This window comes from Pteropus vampyrus, unplaced genomic scaffold (assembly GCF_000151845.1).
Source record: "Pteropus vampyrus isolate Shadow unplaced genomic scaffold, Pvam_2.0 Scaffold52, whole genome shotgun sequence".
NCBI lineage: Eukaryota > Metazoa > Chordata > Mammalia > Chiroptera > Pteropodidae > Pteropus > Pteropus vampyrus.
The window spans coordinates 507,013-513,039 of NW_011888833.1; positions in this window are offsets into that span (position 1 = coordinate 507,013).

Genomic DNA, 6,027 nt, shown 5'->3' on the forward strand with positions numbered 1-6,027 from the left:
TTTTTTTTTTTTTAGGTAAGGTAAGAAAACACGAGAGAAGAAAAGATTCAAGAGACGAACGTTACACCTCTTCTGAAAAGGTGGGCAGGAAACCATAGAGATGGCCTCACAAAAACGCATCCTCCTGCTCGGAATGAGATTATTAATTTCCTCAGTTGCTATTTTTCCTTGAACTGTTGAAATAAGTGCCCTCCGATGCCCGGGCTTGAGAAAAGCTTGTTCCCCAAAGCCACTTGGCAGCTGTAAATCCCAGGAATGAGGCGCAGTAAGCACTGCGTTTGTGGAGCGAGAACTCTTGTCGAGAGCAGTGGGTGGGAGCGGGCCCTGCCTGGGGCCTTGCAGGTCTGCCTGCTCTCCCGTCCCGGCTTCTTGGGAGGTGGCGGGGGGGGGGGTTCCCCATGCCGTACCCACCCCTTCAACCTGGAGGCCTTTCGTGCGTGTCCAAACTGACTTTATCCACATCTAAAACTTAGATTGAAGTCATTTCTGTGTCATGCATTTCTGTGTCAAAGTAAATTTCTGCACAAGAAGGATGATGACATTTTGGGGAAGTTTATGAACTTTTGGGATATCTGGTAACACGTAGGAAAAAAAATGCGCGTTAACCTCGAAAAGCATCTTTGTTGTTGCCACACGGACGCAACCTGGTGTTATTGTTCTGACTTTAAAGATCTTTAGTGTGCATGAATTAAAATATAAATACGTTTACACGCTTGTGGATACCTCGCAAGAAAGTAAAAAGCAAGAAAGAAAATCTACTGAAACAGCGGTTCATAAAAACATCGCCCCAAATCTTCAGGACAAGGGCCAACCCAAACAGAACTGAACCTTGTGAAGTATCAAATGACTTTGAGTGACCAACACGATAGCAGGATAATACGTTTTGCTCCTGACGTCAGCATATGAGAATGTATGCGCATCTACGAAGGGAAGGGAATTCTGGACGTAGTTTATTAAAACTGAGTGTCAACGACGCGATAGGCGTAGACAGGAAATCGAACGTGACCTTCACAGCCAGCTGACATTTGTCGAGGCCCCACGGCGGAGAAACGAAGATGAACAAGACAACAGAATATGGAATCTGTTGGGATGGGCGATCGAATATATAACAACACGTCGTTGTTATCACACTGCACAAGCCACAAGAAAGGAATGACCAAAAGCCACAGCGTTCAAAAATGAGACAAAGCTCATCGGTTGAGAGTTAGAAGGTTGGGACGGTTTTAAAGGACAGATTGGAGTTTAGCAGCGGAGGTCGGGGAAGGACGCGACCAGCAAAAGAAACAGTGTGACCAGGAGCTCGAGGTAGGGGCGGTTGCTTGGAAATGAGAACACTGGGAAGAGAAAGCAAGAAATTTTGCCTAATTAGGGAGAGCCGGGAAGGCCAGGTGAGGATTTTGGAGTAAATTTGGAAGAAAATACTGTAACTCAACGGAAAGTTTTTAAGCAGCGGCCTTCTATGCATCAGGAAAATACTAATTAATACCAATTTTTAAAGTCATCTAAAATAGAAAGCCAGCACCTGCTGACCACTTACGGCGTTCTGAGCGACCTACACACCAGGCCCAGCTCTTTCGTGAGCTGATTTGTACTCGCAGACCCCCCTTTGAAAAGGGTATCTTCCGATTTATGGACGCAGCGGAGGCTCAGAGAGGTGAGCTCACTTTGCGCGGGTGACACGGCTCGTTAGCGCTGACTGAGGCCCGGGTTTTGACTTAACGGCAGTCTGACTCCAAAGCCTCCGTTCTAAGCCACAGAATAATAGATGCCGGAACTGGAGTCGAGGGCGGTAAAAACGAGCAGAAAGGAAATGATTGGAAAATAGCGTGACACAGATGTCGCAGAGTTTGAGATGAGGGAGGAGGAAGAAGGGGCGTCACAGACCCCTAGAACTGGAGCCAGCGGAGGGGGGCGGGGGGAGTTGGCACGGGAGGCAATCGTATGGGGAGGGGTGTGGTTTACAGAGCAAACCGGTGAACCTGGGGAACCGGTCAGAGGTGGGGTCCGGGACAGAAGCCGAGACCGAAAGGGAGACTTGGGGGCGTTCGCACAGACGGAGGTTAGAGCTCCTCCGGGCACCCGGGGGCGCCGAGGTCTCTAAGCAGCGGAGCAATGAGAAAATGAGTCAGGACTGAATTATGGGGGAAGCGGGGAAGAGTGTTAGGGAAGGCACACCAGGAGAGACGAGGGAGAAGTTTCAGTCACCCGCTTGTGGTTTGTGTCATCGAGGGTAGTTAGTGGCCTCGGAGATGCTTTGACTCAGGAGCTAGAAGAAACACGCTTGATTTTTTAGGTAGGTCGTATATTTCCTCTTAGGGAAGAGTTTCTAGAGAGTCTGGATTTCTAAAAATGATCTGAATCTTTGAGTCTTAGCTAATTTCTTCTCTTAAAAACATTGGAGGGAGCGTTTGAGATCTCGCTTCCCAGCAATTGTCATCAGTTTGGGCTCAAATAAACTCATAAAAATTCTCTCTAAAAAAAAAAAAAAATGGAGATTTGTTTGTTTGTTTGTTTAATTATAGAAGTAAGGGAAACTGGTTATAGAAAACTGGGCAAATACTGACGACTATAAAGAGAAAGCACTAATCACTTTTCACCAGAAATAAACACTATTGTGGTTTTGCATATTCTCATCTTTTCTGGATTCCCACTCTATTTCAAACCAGGGAATCTTTCTGAAAATACTTTTTGTCATGATAAAGTATCATAAATATTTTCCCGTGAATATTTTTTTTGTATTTGTAACGATTTGGTACGAATAATAGCGATCTATCCTTCACTGGGCATCTGGGTTGTTTCCACATTCCAGAAATGCTACGGTTAGCGTCCTTGTTCAAACCTTTGTGCCTTTCCCTTATTTCTGATTATTTTCTAAATATTTCCTAGAAGCAAAATTACTGGTCAAATGCCATGAATACCCTGGTTTGGAAAAAAAAAAAAAGTGTGGACATGAATCCAAAAAAGACTGGAAGAATGTACAAAAACGTGAAAGTGTCCGTTTCTGAGGCAGAGTTCCGTTTGCAAAGGTGAATGTCAACTTGCAGCACGCACGTTAAAATATGCCAAGTCCTCCTGTCCCCTTCCTACTTTCTGATTTCTGCCCTCGGAAGTCAAAAGGAAGCTTAAAACAAGCAGCCTTCAGAAAAAAGCACACCGTGTTTTTGTTGTTGATTTTTTAAAAAATCATTATTAACACCTGTGTGTACGACAGATTTAGGTCGACAGTCATCTTTTATTTAGCCCAGAAGCCATTTGGGGCACTGGGTGTTTTTTAAACGAAAAGGTCCCAAACCTTGGGAGATGAGGCCTTCTTCCCATCCGGTCCAGCTTGTGACTGGCGGGAGAGACTCTCAGCTTCTGGCTTCTGACTGTTCTTAGAGGCACATCCCAGGAGGGGAGCCTCACCCAGGTGAGCAAGGTATTTATAGGTGTGCTGGGAATTCTCTCCTAAGCCTCCAGGGATTTGCGGGAATCTTCTTTTCATTTCCTGGTGACCTCTGGCCTGGAATGCCCATTTTTTTTGGTCTTGGGTCTCTCTGGCACTGTTCTTTTCTGCGCTCACAGTCTTTCTCTGGGCTCGGGACAGTCCCACAGTCCTGGCGCCAGCCTCGCTGTGTGGGCTGGGGAGCTCTGGCTGCAGGTCTGGGGTGCTGGGCACCTCTCCTGGCCCGCCCTTCTCCTCAGTCCTACCTAGTCAGCCTGAAGCACCTGCACTTGTCAGCTGGGACCGCTGTCCCCTCAATAGGAAACAGGGCTTATTTACTATAGCTCCAATGCGGTGTTTTTGCAAACCTCAGGGCCCCTTTGGTGGGTTGGGAAATAAAGTTAGGATTTTAAGGAAAAAGAAAAATTAGACTCCATCACAATAATGGTAGGAATTATTTCATGAAAACTTTTTTCAAGTTTTATATATGCAACATGTACGAGCCCTATTCCAAAACCTTGAAAGTCAAGGCTGTACAGTTATTTAGGATTCCCATGAGGACATGAGGTATGCTTAGGTGGGAAAATGTGATCAGTTTTTATTTTATCACCAAGGCTAACTGGAAGGTTATGTGGCGTAGCGGAGAAAACTTTAGCTTCGGAGGCAGAACTGGGTCCGCATTGCTGCTGTCCGCCTGGCTGGGTAAACTTGGACAACCTAAGGGATGTCTCTGAACCTCCTCGGTATTATTTGTGAAAGAGAGAAAGCATCCTGGCCCGCAGATCACCGTGAACGAAATGGAAGGATCTACGTACGCATCGTGCCTGGCACGTCACAGATGCGTGAGAGCGCGCTCACTGTCTGGTCGTCGGCCTGGGCCATCGGACGCCCTCTGCAGCGCAGCGGGGCTCTCTCGTCCTCTCCAAGAGTCTGGGCTGCCTGGGATAGCACCAGACGCGGTTCTGTCGCCCACCCGAGGGACCCCTCTACCTCGGTTTCCCACTCTGTGTCCTGTGTGATGATGATTCCTTTCCCATGAAAGGAATCGCTGATCGAATGGGTGAGAACGTTTACGGAGTGGCGGGGACGGTGGCGAGGCACAGAACACGCACCCAGCTTTTGGGAGGCAGCCCCTCTCCGCTCTGCGAGATCGTCACCCTGTCGAATGCTGAGCCAAGTTTACCAGATCTCTGAGTCTTCCCCCCAAAAAGCCAAATATCTGGATTTTTTTTAATGTGGAAAAAAAAAAATCCAACTTTTAAAAACATGGTGTTGGCCACATGAAACCGCTGAGCGTCAGATAAGGCCAGAGGCCCGCCGGTCAGCACTGCCGGACCTAACCCTCTGTGGCTCAGCTGGCTTCTTACACGCACTCCAGGCTCCCAGGAAAAACCTCCCAAGGGCCCCTGAAAAGCGCTCTTCTAATATTATTCTGTAGCAAAAGAAAGTTCTAGGCACCGCACGTTTAACGCCAATAACAGACGAACTCACCCCACCTGCCATGAAGTCGGGGGCCGCGGTTTTCACCAGGTTACCGGTAAACGCCATGGACGTCGTTGGCGAGGAGGTGGCGTCCTGTCGTCCCTTTCTGTGTGTGCGTGTGTTTAACCAAAACCACTCGTGAAACATTGATTTCTTTCTTGAAAAACAGCTTTACCGATATATAATTCACATACCTACTACAATTTTGTGACTTGGTGTATTCGCAGGGCGCGGTAAGTCTTGGGCTGAAGGATATTATTTACATAATCTTAGAACATTCTCATCCCCCTAAAAGAAGCCCCGTCCCCATCCCCATCAGCAGTCACTCCCCTGCCCCTCACCCACCAACCCCTGACTACCACTAATCTACCTCCTGCCTTATGAACTGGTCTCTTGATGTAGGTCTTGAGATCGAGACCTAAAAGAGTGATCTTTTCTGAATCGAGATTATCATTTCATTAAAAAACGTGTACTGACGAGTATTCCCTTCTCTGTGTATATCATTCTTTCACTAACCAGAGAACAGCCATCTTATTGAGAAAAGGTATGGTATTTCTTCCTTATTCACCAGTGAAATATTCCAATTCTAGAGATATTACGGGTATAAAGTCTCTTCGGTACCATTTTCTCTGCCTCAGCCGTCCACCCCCGCAGCCCACAGCCAAGGCCCTGCTGTCCCCACCTGCAGGCCATACTTGGATGGGAAAACTCGGGCTCAGGCAGAAGGACTTAAGTAGCTCTGGACGAGGCTCCGGTTCTCCACACACCACCGCTCTGCCCTCCGCCTCTGGTGCCTGCCCAGTTGGTCCTGCTACGTCCTTGCAGGTTAGATGAGGCACCACAGCCCTGAGAGCTGGGAAACCACACGGACCTCAGAGGCTAGCAGAAGCCCACGTGTGGTGGATCGGGGTGGTGGTGCGTGTGTGTGGGGGGGGGACACAGTCCTACCTTATAGCCCTGAGTTCACAGCCCTTTGCTCCTTCCTTATCCCGAGTTCCTCTGTCCTTTATTTTTGGCACCCTAAAAAATAATAATAATAAGGTTTTTTGAATATGGCTGACCTCTTCAGACAGTTTGGTTTACTGTTTCTACTCCTTTTTAGAAGCTGGCCCTTTTCGATG